Source organism: Procambarus clarkii, chromosome 40 (assembly GCF_040958095.1).
Source record: "Procambarus clarkii isolate CNS0578487 chromosome 40, FALCON_Pclarkii_2.0, whole genome shotgun sequence".
Classification (NCBI taxonomy): Eukaryota; Metazoa; Arthropoda; class Malacostraca; order Decapoda; family Cambaridae; genus Procambarus; species Procambarus clarkii.
Window position 1 is genome coordinate 24054398 of NC_091189.1, and position 15545 is coordinate 24069942.

Sequence of the window (15545 nt, forward strand, 5' to 3'; positions counted from 1 at the left end):
TTGAAACTGTGTATGGAGTCAGCCTCCACCACATCACTGCCTAATGCATTCTTCAATGTGTGTGCGCGCGCAAGGGGCATGAATCACGTCAATTGTGTGTTTTGTATTAATGGGGGATTGGAGGGGGGGGAGGGAAGTGGTTGGTGGGCTATGGGTGTCAGGGGTGCAGGTGGTGGTGTAGTGGTGGTGACGGTGGGGGGTGGGGTGGGGGTGTTAGTGGTTGAAATTGTTCTTGTGGTAGTTAATATTAGAGGTGGCGGGGTGATGTTGGCGACACCATTCTCTCCCCAACACCCCACCCCCCCCACCACAGTCTCCCCATCACTCCCTCCCCCCACCACAGTCTCCCCAACACCTCGACCATTCTCAACTCTGATCTTATATTAAGAAACCAGCGCTCTTGTGACCTAGAGAACGAGGTCTCACCTAGCTAATGGGTTTCCGTTTTCTAATGCTCTCCTTGCTTATCACTTAATACATCGCATATTTTTTACAGACTCGAACAATACATTCAAAATATGACGTATTTTCTTTACATGGGTATCAGGATATATAGGTTAGGTGGGTTGTTTGGGTTCGTTCATGTCTAATGATCCAAAACGGTTGTAACTTTAAGAGTATCCAAGTGGGTGAACGGGCCAGATAAAGACATACTAGCACCGAGTGCTGTATCAACACGTGTTGTATTTTGTTGTATTTTATTGTATTGAGTACTTGGTTGCATGTACCTTTGGTTGGAGAGACTGTTATGGAGGAGACAACAATTGGCGTACATTGAGTTGAATAGAACTGCGTCGCATTATATTGTCCCTCCCGCTGTTGAGCAAGTCTGGTGACGCAACTTGTGCGTCAGCCACCCCTCAGGCTACGGCTGTGGTCACCTAGTTGTGCTGACGGGGGTCGAGCTCTGGCGCTTTGGTCCCACCTCTCAACTGTCAATCAACTGGTGTACAGGTTCCTGAGCCTACTGGGCGCTATCATATCTACACTTGAAACTGTGTATGGAGTCAGCCTCCACCACATCACTGTCTAATGCATTCTATCTGTCAATGGAATTAGTGTGTGTGTGTGTGTGTGTAAGGAGGGTCTGGTAGCTAAGCGGACAGCGCGCGGAACTCGTAATCCTATGGCCCGGGTTCGATTCCTGGCGCCGGCAGAGACAAATGGGCAGAGTTTCTTTCACCCTGATGCCCCTGTTATCTAGCAGTAAATAGGTACCTGGGAGTTAACTGTTACGGGATGTTTCCTGTGTGTGTGTGTGTGTAATTACCTAAGTGTAGTTACAGGATGAGAGCTACGCTCGTGATGTCCCGTCTTCCCAGCACTCTGTCATATAATGCTTTGAAATTACTGACGGTCTTGGCCTCCACCACCTTCTCACCTAACTTGTTCCAACCGTCTACCACTCTGTTTAGAAAAGTGAATTTTCTTATATTTCTCCGGCAGCTTTGTTTCGTTAGTTTAAATCTATGACCTCTTGTTCTTGAAGTTCCGGGTTTCAGGAATTCTTCCCTGTCAATTTTATCGATTCCTGTTACTATTTTGATCCTAGTGATCAAATCGGCTCTTTTTCTTCTATCTTCTAGTTTTTGCATATTTAATGCCTCTAACCTCTCCTCGTAGCTCTTGCCCTTCAGTTCTGGGAGCCACTTAGTAGCATGTCTTTGCACCTTTTCCAATTTGTTGATGTGCTGCTTAAAATATGGGCACCACACAACCGCTGCATATTCTAGCTTTGGCCTAACAAAAGTCGTGAACAATTTCTTTAGTATTTCTCCATCCATGTATTTAAAAGCAATTCTGAAGTTAGAAAGTATAGCATAGGCTCCTCGCACAATTTTCTTAATGTGGTCCTCAGGTGACTGGTGATCCTGTGGTCCCGGGTTCGATCCCGGGCGCCAGCGAGAAACAATGGGCAGAGTTAATTTCACCCTATGCCCCTGTTACCTAGCAGTAAAATAGGTACCTGGGTGTTAGTCAGCTGTCACGGGCTGCTTCCTGGGGGTGGAGGCCTGGTCGAGGACCGGTCCGCGGGGACACTAAAAAGCCCCGAAATCATCTCAAGATAATCTTAAGATAATTTATAGGTTGTGTGGGGTCTATATTCTCCAATTCCACATTCCATAACATGGCATTTATTCACAATTAAATTCCATTTGGCATGTGTTGCGCCATATACTTATTTTTTCCGGGTCTTCTTGAAGGGCATGACAATCATCGAGGTTTCTTATCTTCCCTATTATCTTAGCATCATCAGCAAACATGTGCATATAATTTTGTATTCCCACTGGTAGATCGTTTGTGTAGAAAATGAACATTACCGGTGCAAGAACTGAACCCTGTGGTACTCCACTTGTGACATTCCTCCAATCCGATACATTGCCTCTGATTACTGCCCTCATTTTCCTGTCAGTTAGGAAATTTTTCATCCATGTTAGAAGCTTACCTGTCACCCCTCCAATATGTTCCAGTTTCCAGAACAACCTCTTATGGGGAACTCTGTCGAAAGCCTTTTTTTTAGGTCCAGATAGATGCAGTCAACCCAACCATCTCTTTCCTGTAAAATCTCTGTTGCTCGATCATAAAAACTGAGTAAATTCGTTACACAGGATCTTCCAGATCGAAAACCATACTGTGTCTGATATTATATCATTTTTCTCCAGGTGTTCTACCCATTTAGTTTTAATTATTTTTTTCCAATATTTAGATTAATACGTTTGTCAATGATACCGGTCTATAATTAAGGGGGTCGTCCCTGCTGCCACTTTTGTAGATTTGGAACTATGTTAGCCTTTTTCCGCACATCAGCTACAACTCCTGTAAACTGGGTTGCCTGAAAAATCAGTTTAAGTGGAATGCTGAGCTCAGGTGCACATTCTCTCAGAACCCATGGTCAAACTACATCTGGACCAACTGCTTTGTTCTTATTTAGCTCCTTGAGCATTTTTTCCACTTCGTCTCTAGACACCTCTATGTGCTCTATGTTGTTCTCTGGAATTCTTATTGCGTCTGGTTCCCTGAAGATTTCATTTTGTACAAACACACTTTGGAACTTTTCATTTAATGTTTCACACATTTCCTTTTCCGTGAATCTATTTCCCCATTTTCAACCTCTGAATATTATCCTTTACCTGCAATATATTGTTTATGAATCTATAGAATAGACCTGGTTCTGTTTTACATTTGTCTGCAATCCCTTTTTCAAAGTTTCTTTCTGCCTCTCTCCTCACTGCCGTGTAGTTGTTTCTCGCATCTTTGTATCGCTGGTATGTTTGGGGGTTCGGCCTCTTCCTGTATTGATTCCATTTTTGTGTCTTTTGGTCTCTGGCCCTCTCGCACTTTGTTGAACCAATTCCTGTTTCTGCATCTCTGTTTTGGTATAAGTTCTTTTATGCCCTTATCATATATTTCACAAAACTTGACATGCATCTCATTTACTTCCTTGCCTAGCAATAAGTCTGTCCAACAATTATACTCAAAAAAATTTGCAAGGTCGTCATAATGTCCTCTCCTGAAGTCAGGTTTTTCAACTGCTTCAACCTCCTTATTTTCTTCCAGATTATAACGCATTGCATACTTTATTCCCCAAAAGACATGGTTACTTTTACCCAAGGGAGGAAGGTACTGAATGTCAAATATTTCTTCCTCCTTCCTGGTAAATAACAAATCTAACATGGAGGGAACGTCCCCTTCCCTCATCCTCGTAGCTTGTTTAACATGTTGATACAAGAATGTTTCCAGGATGAGGTCTACAAATCTACAGGTCCAAAAATCTTCTGTTTTAGCTTCATATGCTTCCCAGTCTATGGATTTCAAGTTGAAGTCGCCGACTATCAACAGACGTGATCTATCATTATCCGCTCTCCCTATAATCTCTTTGTTATAAGACCTTCTCGTTTACTATCTAGCTCCTTTGACCATGTGTTGCTTGGCGGTGGACTATGTATTTATGATCATTAGTTTATCATCCTCATGGCAGATCTCTAGTGCTATTATGTCAACTTCTTGTGGATTGGCAGTCATTATTTCGTTCACCTTTAGGTGTTCTTTTACCAGCACAGCAACGCCACCGCCTTTCCTAACTTTCTGTCCCGTCTCCAAATTGAGTCGCCCCTTGGGAATATGACCTCATTTAAAAATAACATCAAGTTGTGTCTCCGTGAGTGCAACAATGTCTGGTGTCTGCAGCTGTATTACATCACTTTTTTTTATTATTAAAATATGATGTACATCTGCATTAGTGCAGTTACCCTAGACTATATGAAGTCGAGTACAGTGTGTCAAAAGAAAAAAGCTAACTCGGTGATGCTAAAAATTCCCCATCACACAGGATGGTTAGTCATACAGAGGCATGTGATAAGCAGTCTAAGTATTACATCACTTAACTCCAGTATCTTCGATCTTACTCCATCTATGGTGGTGTATGCATCTGCAGGAACGTGTTTCACCCTTCTTATTTTTCACTCCCCCTCTCTAACGATTTTGTTGGTTTGCGTTTATGTACCACTTTACTGTCTGGCTATCCCTATCACTTTGTAGAAAGAAGAATTGATTTCTTCATTCCTGCTCTCATTTAAACGTTTTGCCTCGGCGAGGTTCAGTTTCAGCTTCTCTGTCTTTTGAAAGATCTCGTCTTAACGACCACACTTTCCCATCATCACATTGTAATTTTCTGGCATTCCTGAGTACTTTTTCCATCTGTTTGGCACCGTTTAGGGAGATCCTCAAAGGTCGATCTTTACCTTTTTACGTATCAGCCTATTCTCCTGTAGTCGCACACATTCTTTATGGTAGTAAGACCTACGAGGCCGTGCGCGTGTGAGCCAGCCAGCCAGCCCGCCCGCCCTGGCGTGGGCCTCTTCAACCACCAACTGAAATGTAACCACCAATAAAATATGAAAAAGTGCTGGGCATTTTTCATAAAAAGAACTAACAATAAACTCGGAAGGTCAGAGTTAAGCAGAGTTGAGTCTAACAGGGTGAGGTTGGACTATCAGGTTAAGTTTGACAAATCTAAATAAAATGATCTAGTTAAGTTAGGTAAAATATGCTCAGTTTTGTTTGGTTAAGTCGGCCTAGTGACCATCCCAGGTACCTGGCGGACAGTTCGCCTTGACCTGTAGTCAACAGTTGTGAACCTCACACTCCGAACTGGAAACAATTTGGTTAACACATACGAATATAAACACTTAAAGCACTGTCATTGTTTTTAATGACTGGTGCAAGACTTGCGTGTTACGAGGGAGGGAGGGAGTGGACGAGGGAGGGTCAGTGGGAGGGAGGGAGGCATGGAGGGAACGTAGCAAAATACGAAATTTAAAGTAGATTTTATTGAATTTGACATTTTTACTTGGTGGCACGATGTGTCAGCAAGTAAAATATATAATCTACACGCGGAAAATATTAGAGGGGCTGGTCCCAAACCTGCACACAGTAATAACAGCACACGAGACCAGGAGGCATGGCAGGATGTGCAGAATACCCCCGTTGAAGAGCAGAGGTGCAACAGGTACTCTGAGAGAGAACTATCAACATCAGAGGCCCGAGACTGTTCAACACGCTTCCACTACACACAAGGGGCATAACTGGCCGATCCCTCACAGTGTTCAAGAGAGAACTGGATAAACACCTTCAAAGAATACCTGGGGCCAGATTCATGAAGTTATTTTAATATAAACAGACATTTTTGCGGACGAGTCAAGGAGTTGGCTGTATGTGCACTCTGCTTGAAACTTAGTAAATATGTCTTGTATTATACTGTATCTAGATTAATAATAGCAAGATATTATTCCAGTAAGTAAACACTGGTAAACTTTAAATATTAGAGTAGGTGGTGATCCTGGGACAGGAATGCTTGAAGGCATTTACTATCACCTAATGGTTCTGTTCACCTAGCAGTACGTATAGCTATTCAGAAGTCAGTCAGCTTTTAGTAAGGCTGCATCCTGTGGGGAGGGGGGGACCTCTCTCCTGGCCTAACATGTATACAAGTAATAATTCATTGTGTCAGGGACAGGCAGCCAGAGTATATATATATATATATACATGTTCGACTTAAATCGAGGTCCTCCCCTCCCAAAGGTCGCATTACCGACCCTCCCAAGGATACAACACCACAACAAGCCGAGTAACCCATGGGTACCCCACTTACTGCTAGGTGAACATGGCCATTAGGTGATAGAAAATGCGCCCAACCATTTTTGGTCCCGCCCAGGATTCGAACGCAGAATTCTCGATTGCGAGTCTAGAACGAACCAGACTGTACAACCGCTCGAATACCAAGACCTTGAGCTGTATTCGGGACCTTCATATATACACTTTGGCTGCCTGTCTCTGGACGCAAAGAATTATTAAAAAATGATTATTTCAAACTTTGTTAGCACAAGCAGGGAGGCCCTTTGTTGGTTTACAATGCTAACTGTTACGGCCACAATGGGTCGCAATCGGGTTCTTTGAATGGTGGAACCCAAATAATAGTATCCAACCCCAAGTCGGTAGTGGCTTTCAGAGAGTTTGGTAGGTAGTGCAATAAATAAAAGGGGGGGGGGAATGAACAACAATTATTCTTGTCTCAATATATTCCTATCACCATGAATAAACATGAAAGGGGAAATATTACTACACTTTAGAAATATATACAGGTGCCGCTCTCATATAGGACACTGAGCACTCCATGACGCTAACACAATGTAACCTTCGTCAATGTTCGGGTTTACCACCACACAGTACCGCTCCCGACCTTACTGGCCACAGTACCAGGAAATACCCGCGAGTCTACCTCTGCCGTGGGCCAGCCTACCGACAGTATCACGACGTGCCTCTCTGCCCCACAACCACTCCAGACCAAGTGCTGGCAGAGAACCTCGGCCACGCGCTGATTGGGGTCACTACACGGCCAAGTACAGAGGTGTCGCACCCCTGGCAGGAGCCTCCAGCGACGGGCTAGCAACGTTCCTCGGCAAGCACTTTACTGTCGGTCGTCTCTCCCCTTAGCCAGTCCCGAGATGCGCCGAATTCTTCCACTGCCACTCCACTAGCAGAAACAACACTTCTGATCGGCGGCGACTTACTTAATCGTCGACGAGGCGGGACCAAGTTGGGAGAGGTCAGGCTGTCCAAAGGAGACTGTCCTCCGCGGTACCACTGCTGCCCCACGTCACCTCTGTGGATACATCAGTTACAGGGTACTGGGGAAACCAAGAAGCAACACTAGCTCACTCGGGCATTGGCATTATGCTTGTAGTGACAACAGATGGCGCTGGTCTTGAATCGCCACCTCACCAGATGTCACTCACTACGACCTCACTGCTTGACTAAGGCAGGAATCTTGAGCCAATCACACCTACTACGCCACACCGAATAGATGGCGTTGTCCAGGTAGAGTCCAATTCCGTGGGGGTTTAGGGAGCAGACTCACAGATGGTGCTGAAGTCAGTCAGTACTCTCTGCTCCGATGAGGATGGCGGGTTCGTAACACTAAATCCTTTGTAATAGTCTAATCAGTATTAAATGCCTTTTTTTAATTAAAAATATCACAGCAGTACAGTATATTATTTGATTAGTTAATAAATAAATATAAATTGCTAAACATGATAACAAAGGCAATAAGCAAGATGTGTTTTTTAACATTATTTTAACTTACATAGAATTGTACTTTTCCCGCCATGTCCAGCAACTTAACCTAGCCCATCCCGACCTAACCCAACAGGGCCCAATACAGCCAAACCTAAACAAACAGAAAAATCCTGCCAGCTGTAAAATATTGATCCACTTGTTATTTAAATAAAATATATATTAAAACAAATAGTTCTGGTTTATGTTTACCCTATCTTTTTACTGTATATCCAAAGACGTGAAATAATCAGAAATTATCCTAAATTAAGACATAGTGTATAATTTAATGAATGATTCAACATAAATATGACTAACATTACATATGAGTATGAGATGTTAATGATATATGGTTAACATTACTGACCCTAAGATATGTTTAGCCGTGATGTTAGGCTCTCTGGGGAGTGGACATCTGGTTTGTTATGTCCTGCTACCACTGACTTAAATATTATTGCTTACTAGTGTTGAAAGGAGAGTTTATATAATCCAGATTGTAGTAATAATGTTTATATTGTTGTAACTAGTTTTCAATTAGGTTATGTAAGTGTCTTCCAAAACACTCGAACTCAATTTGCATAGCTAAGTAGTGAGGAGCATAACTTTTGCAAAATGCATAATTGGTTAACTATCAAAATCTTGCATTTAAAGTCTTTAGACATAACAAATATACAAATATTGTTATTGTTCAGCCTTATTACCTTACTTCATGATATATACTCTTGTCCTGCCTCACGGAGCTCTGCAACACCTTCAACTGATTTGGCAACTTAATAAAGTTGCCAAATTATCGGGATGGTCAATGGTGTCGTGTCAGATTTTATAACATAAGGCTACACAGTATATATATATATATATATATATATATATATATATATATATATATATATATATATATATATATATATATATATATATATATATTTAAATTGTACACTTCATATTCTCCACCTACCAGCCTATTCGGGAATGGTACCAAAATCCAGACTAGTGTATTTCTATTGCCAGGGGCACAAAAGCTAAGATTTATATCACCAACTCTTAATAAAAAGAATACCAGTGCATGGGAAACAAAACATATGAAATGTAAATATCTCTAACATATGTACAAATTAAGTATTAAGGTTATTAAGCCTGTCAGCTTATTAAGTTTGTAGCGTAATAACCTTTTTTACAAGTTGACAGAATAGATTATATTGATGAAGTTGAGTCTTAAGTATTTTATTTATTTATTTATTGGATAAATAATAGGAATATCAAAACACAGAGAATATTGACTAGGAATATCAAAGATATTTATTTCTGGTGTGATGCTCATGGGTTCTATTACATCAGTGAAGGAAGAGTTTTAGATCAGGTTTAGCATTTGGGGATAAGTTTTGTACGTGTAAATTTTTCACCTAGAGGATTATAAACCCATGGAACTACCTACCCGCTAAAGCCATAAGTGCCAAAGCTGCTGAACTTTAAAATCCAGCTAGAACATATCATTAGGACACATGGCGGGACCTTTAACAAGCCGCCGGCTTTCTGTCCTCGTCGAGGCCACTAGAGAGTTAGTGGCCCTTGGGTAAATTCAGGTAAATATATACAATAATTGTCAACGCATCGCGTCTCAATCCTCCGAGCGACAAGGACAGCTACACAGTATCTCTTAGAATTATGTAGGTAAACAAAAAATGTAACATATTTGTTTACTACAATGTCGATGCTGACTGTAGAAGTTGAAAAAAAAACATAGTTTTACTTCGAAACATGCTAATTTTATAAAAAAATTGACGTAAATATAGCAAGTGACAGCCGATGAGCTCCAATAAGCCAGCGTCGTGATTGGCTAAACCTGTAAGATGGAGAATATTGCCTTATCTCTGATTGGCCAACCGAAAAGCCCTAGTGACATCTATCGGGACATAAGTGAACTACTTAAAAAGTGCTAATAACTGCGTGCGAACACCTTCCTGAATCGTTCGTAGGGCTCTACTTACCGAACAAGCAGCCCGTCCTCCAAACAAAGATCCAAAAGTGATTCCATGCACCCGCCAAACCCCCTGTTTATGAATGAAAAGCGGTTTACACACGATTCACAACTGCTGACGTTCGAACATATCCGGAACAAGTGCTTCACTGACGAATTTTGTTCGAATCACAACGCTATAAATGCTTCACCCACGTACTACAAATACAAATAATCGCCAACAGAACCTAAACACCTAACCTAACCTATGCCTATATATGCACAATATGCTAATATATTATAATATTAATTTATACTTGAGAGAATTCCCGTTTTGAATGAACAGCATATTAAAATTTATGAATGCGTCTGTGGGGTCGACCGCTGAATGTAATGGACTTGAGTCGAGGACGGGTTGGAACAAGAACCTTCGTAGCATACCTACTTACTAAAAAATACATGGCGTTTCGTAAATCTAGGCCCTGATCAACCAGGCTATCATTCATACGTCAGGCTGCGAACAGCCGCGTTCATCAGCCTGGTTGACCAAACTAGCAACCGGGAGGCCTGGTCGACGACCGGGCCGCGGGGACGCTAAGCCCAGGAAGCCCCTCAATGTAAGGAGACTGTCCGGTCTGTATTTAATTTAGAATTAGTCCCGTGACAAGGACATTCTGAAGATAGAGAAGTGAGAGTAAGTGTTATAGGAGAACATGCGGCCCGTCATGACCTCAGTGGGTGTGTTGAGGTGGGAGTATGTGGGGGTGATGGTGGGTAGGTGGGCGGGGAGGGATTTGTTTGACGGGGTTGTTGTGGGGGAGTTGCCTGGGGGTTGTGGGCGGGATTTGAGGTGGGGTGACCTTGGTGTAGGTGGAGAAAGTAGTTGAAGGGAGTGAGTGTCGCCCCGGGCTGCTGGAAGTTCTTTGTCACCTGGCTACTGCTACTACTCCTGGCTACTTATCTTTGTCACCTGGCTACTGCTACTACTCCTGGCTACTGCTACTACTCCTGGCTACTTATCTTTGTCACCTGGCTACCGCTACTACTCCTGGCTACTGCTACTACTCCTGGCTACTTATCTTTGTCACCTGGCTACTGCTACTACTCCTGGCTACTGCTACTACTCCTGGCTACTTATCTTTGTCACCTGGCTACTGCTACTACTCCTGGCTACTGCTACTACTCCTGGCTACTTATCTTTGTCACCTGGCTACTGCTACTACTCCTGGCTACTGCTACTACTCCTGGCTACTTATCTTTGTCACCTGGCTACTGCTACAACTCCTGGCTACTTATCTTTGTCACCTGGCTACTGCTACTACTCCTGGCTACTTATCTTTGTCACCTGGCTACTGCTACTACTCCTGGCTACTTATCTTTGTCACCTGGCTACTGCTACTACTCCTGGCTACTTATCTTTGTCACCTGGCTACTGCTGCTACTCCTGGCTACTTATCTTTGTCACCTGGCTACTGCTACTACTCCTGGCTACTTATCTTTGTCACCTGGCTACTGCTACTACTCCTGGCTACTTATCTTTGTCACCTGGCTACTGCTACTACTCCTGGCTACTTATCTTTGTCACCTGGCTACTGCTACTACTCCTGGCTACTTATCTTTGTCACCTGGCTACTGCTACTACTCCTGGCTACTTATCTTTGTCACCTGGCTACTGCTGCTACTCCTGGCTACTGCTACTACTCCTGGCTACTTATCTTTGTCACCTGGCTACTGCTGCTACTCCTGGCTACTTATCTTTGTCCCCGTTACTTGTTTGAGCAGGTGAAGGGGGGGGGGGGAGGCTGGCTCCCTTGTGCTCCTGTTACCAGGTACTGCACAGGACACCAAGTACCGTGTCAAGTACAGTACCACAGTACCTGCTTCTTGGTGTTGCTGGTAACCTGTGAATTCACCTCCTGTTTGCTCCGGTTGTTTCTCTTCCCTCCCCTCCAACCCACGCCCCACTCCCCCCCCCCCCTTAACACACCATTACTTCCCTGTAGTGTGTGAGCACCTCAGGTAGTGTGTCAGCACCTCAGGTAGTGTGTGAGCACCTCAGGTAGTGTGTGAGCACCTCAGGTAGTGTGTGAGCACCTCAGGTAGTGTGTGAGCACCTCAGGTAGTGTGTGAGCACCTCAGGTAGTGTGTGAGCACCTCAGGTAGTGTGTGAGCACCTCAGGTAGTGTGTGAGCACCTCAGGTAGTGTGTGAGCACCTCAGGTAGTGTGTGAGCACCTCAGGTAGTGTAGTGTGTGAGCACCTCAGGTAAAGTGTGAGCACCTCAGGTAGTGTGTGAGCACCTCAGGTAGTGTGTGAGCACCTCAGGTAGTGTGTGAGCACCTCAGGTAGTGTGTGAGCACCTCAGGTAGTGTGTGAGCACCTCAGGTAGTGTGTGAGCACCTCAGGTAGTGTGTGAGCACCTCAGGTAGTGTGTGAGCACCTCAGGTAGTGTGTGAGCACCTCAGGTAGTGTGTGAGCACCTCAGGTAGTGTGTGAGCACCTCAGGTAGTGTGTGGGCACCTCAGGTAGTGTGTGAGCACCTCAGGTAGTGTGTGAGCACCTCAGGTAGTGTGTGAGCACCTCAGGTAGTGTGTCAGCACCTCAGGTAGTGTGTCAGCACCTCAGGTAGTGTGTGAGCACCTCAGGTAGTGTGTGAGCACCTCAGGTAGTGTGTGAGCACCTCAGGTAAAGTGTCAGCACCTCAGGTAGTGTGTCAGCACCTCAGGTAGTGTGTCAGTACCTCAGGTAGTGTGTCAGCACCTCAGGTAGTGTAGCAGGCTCCAGTCATTGACGCTGGTGTACTCACCTACTAGTGCTTGCAGGGTCGAACACCTGCTCTTAAGCCCCGCCTCTTTAGCTGCCGGTAATACAATGAATGACTTCTTGACCAATTTCCCCTTTCGTATCTACTTTAACAATTATGAATGTACTTGGCTGCTACAACCTGCACCTTTAGTTCACTCCAGCTCCCGTTACTCTTATACTCAAGGACAACCTTCAAACATCTCTACGACTCATCTGAGTCTCATGCTTCCTCATGTCCTCTTGTATGTATTGTGAATATTTCCTCTTTTTCCACTCTGTCAATCCCCCCTAAGTATTTTATGACTCAATCATGTCTCCCCTTTCCCCTTCTCTTTTCTAGTGACGTCAGGTCTAGTTCTTTCAGTCTCTCTTCATATACTCTATCTCTCGTAGTTATTGAACGATCCTTTTTGAAAAATTCTGAACCTTTCAATTTTCTTTGCGTATTTGTTTTTTTTTTTTAGATAAATCTACCTCGCTGTTGTGTATCTACTGTTGTTGGCTCCACATTGGGGCTGCATAATCTAAAACAGGTCTGACGTTGGTGGTATACACAGATCTTAATGCTTCCTTATTAAGGTTCCTGATGTTCTGGTTTTGCTAGTGTTATGCTACTTATGTGTTGTTAAATTTACACGTGAGTTCGGTTTGGTGTTATGACCAATTTTACTCTAGTCGTTAGAAGGAGGTAATCTTCTCTCATTATATACCGTCCTTCTGGTCTCCTGTCATTGTTCCCATTTTCATCACCTCACACTTGCTGGTGTTGAGGTCCAAAAGCCATTTCTCGGACCAACTTTGTTTTTCACTCTGTTTTTCTTATTTTATGCACTTTTAAAGCTGTGTATCGAATTTGCTTCAAGTTCCTCATCTAATTTGTTCCACTTACGACTCTTAGACTGAAAAAGTTCATTCCGATATCCTTGTGACTCATTTGTTTCCAGTTATGTCCTCTCGTTCCACTTCACCTTAATTTGAACATTGCTTCTATATGTACTTTGTGACTCCCCCCTTAGTATCTTGTACTTCTTTATCATGTCTCCCTTATTCCCTCTTCTTTCCTTCCAGTGTAGTGAGGTTCAGTTGCCAGGATTACCTGGAGGTTATGGGGGCCTGCTGCTCGAGGCCCGGTCTTAGTGTCTCTTCATAGCTCACTCTCCTTCGCTCAAGAACGAACCTTGTTGCATATTTGTGTATCTTTCTAGTTTTGTATGTCACTGCTCGCAAGGTGTGCGCCTGCGTGTACTCACCTAGTTGTGTTTACGGGGGTTGAGCTCTGGCTCTTTGGTCCCGCCTCTCAACTGTCAATCAACTAGTGTACAGATTCCTGAGCCTATTGGGCTCTATCATATCTACATTTGAAACTGTGTATGGAGTCAGCCTCCACCACAACACTACTTAATGCATTCCATTTACTAACTACTCTGACACTGAAAAAATTCTTTCTAATGTCTCTGTGGCCCATGTGGGTACCCAGTTTTCACCTGTGTCCCCCTTATTCGTGTTCCACCCGCTAAAGAGTCTTTGTTCACCCTGTCAATTCCCCTGTGAATTTTGTAGGTGGTTATCATGTCTCCCCTTACTCTTCTGTTTTCCAGGTATGTGAGGTTCAGCTCCCTTAGCCTTTCCTCGTAGCTCATTCCTCTCAGTTCCGGAACCAATCTGGTGGCATACCTCTGAATCTTCTCTAACTTCGTCTTGTGTTTAACTAGGTATGGACTCCAGGCTGGAGCTGCATACTCCAGGATTGGTCTGACATAAGTGGTATACAGGGTCCTGAACGATTCTTTACACAAGTTTCTAAAGGTAGTTCTTATATTGGCCAGTCTAGCATATGCCGCTGATGATATCCTTTTGATGTGGGCCTCTGGGGACAGGTTCGGTGTGATATCAACCCCCAGATCTTTCTCTCTATTTGACACTTGCAGAATTTCACCTCCCAGATGGTACCTTGTGTTCAGCCTCCTGCTCCCTTCGCCTAATTTCTTTACTTTACACTTTGCTGAGTTGAACTTTAGTAGCCATTTTCTAGCCATTCCTCCAGTTTGTCCAGGTCGTCCTGTAGTCTCTGTCTATCTTCATCCGTCTTGATTCTTCTCATAATTTTTGCATCATCAGCAAACATTGAGAGGAATGAGTGTATACCCACTGGAAGATCGTTTACATATACTAGAAACAGGATGGGTCCGAGAACAGAGCCCTGTGGGACTCCGCTGGTGATATCTCGCCACCCGTGTACTCGCGGGTGCGTGTGCTCGCGGGTGCGTGTGCTTGCGGGTGCGTGTGCTTGCGGGTGCGTGTGTACGCCGTTGCGTGTGTACGCGGGTGCGTGTGCTCGTGGGTGCGTGTGCTCGCGGGTGCGTGTGCTCGCGGGTGCGTGTGCTCGTTGTTGCGTGTGCTCGCGGGTGCGTGTGCTCGCGGGTGCGTGTGCTTGCGGGTGCGTGTGTACGCAGGTGCGTGTGCTTGCGGGTGCGTGTGTACGCGGGTGCGTGTGTACGCGGGTGCGTGTGCTCGTTGTTGCGTGTGCTCGCGGGTGCGTGTGCTTGCGGGTGCGTGTGTACGCAGGTGCGTGTGCTTGCGGGTGCGTGTGTACGCGGGTGCGTGTGCTCGCGGGTGCGTGTGCTGGCGGGCGCGTGTGCTGGCGGGTGCGTGTGCTCGCGGGTGCGTGTGCTGGCGGGTGTGTGTGCTGGCGGGTGTGTGTGCTGGCGGGTGGGTAGAGAGAGGAGACGGGGATGAGTGTGGTTATTGCGCAGTTGAGGTGGGTCGCACTACATAGTGCTGCCTGGAGCCTTCCTTGTTGGGCGTCCTGCAAGGGGGAAACAACAGCCATAACAGTACACAGGTAATAAAAAGCAGGAGATTTTCCTCGAGTGCTTCCCAGGATCAATGTCCCAGTGGCCCCGGTCTCTGACCAGGCCTAATGGTTGGTGGTTTGGTCAACTAGGCTGTTAGATGCCGCTGCTGTGTAAATTTGCACAGTAGAATAACAACATACTGGAGCGAAAGTTACGGAAGGAAATGCAGAATAGAACCGGTGAGGAGTAGAGGTGCCATAGGCGCAGAGAACACCGTCTGAACACAGAGGTCCACAGCTGTTCAACACCCTCCCAGGAAGCATTAGAAATATTGTCAGAACAAAGGTGGATGTATTCAAGAGGTACTTATATAAGTTCTTG

The 15545-nt window shown here is 44.7% G+C and overlaps 1 protein-coding gene and 1 long non-coding RNA gene across 5 annotated transcripts in view; one reads left to right on the forward strand and one right to left on the reverse strand.

The window, feature by feature from the left end:
* RhoGAP19D (Rho GTPase activating protein at 19D) overlaps positions 1 to 15545 on the forward strand; it is a 563531-nt gene that overhangs the window by 36764 nt on the left and 511222 nt on the right. The window lies entirely within an intron of this gene.
* Positions 4780 to 7116, reverse strand: LOC138372952 (uncharacterized). Its single transcript, XR_011231023.1, has 2 exons — positions 7071 to 7116; positions 4780 to 4871 (listed from the first exon to the last, which is right to left on the reverse strand). It is a non-coding gene; the product is annotated as an uncharacterized lncRNA (long non-coding RNA).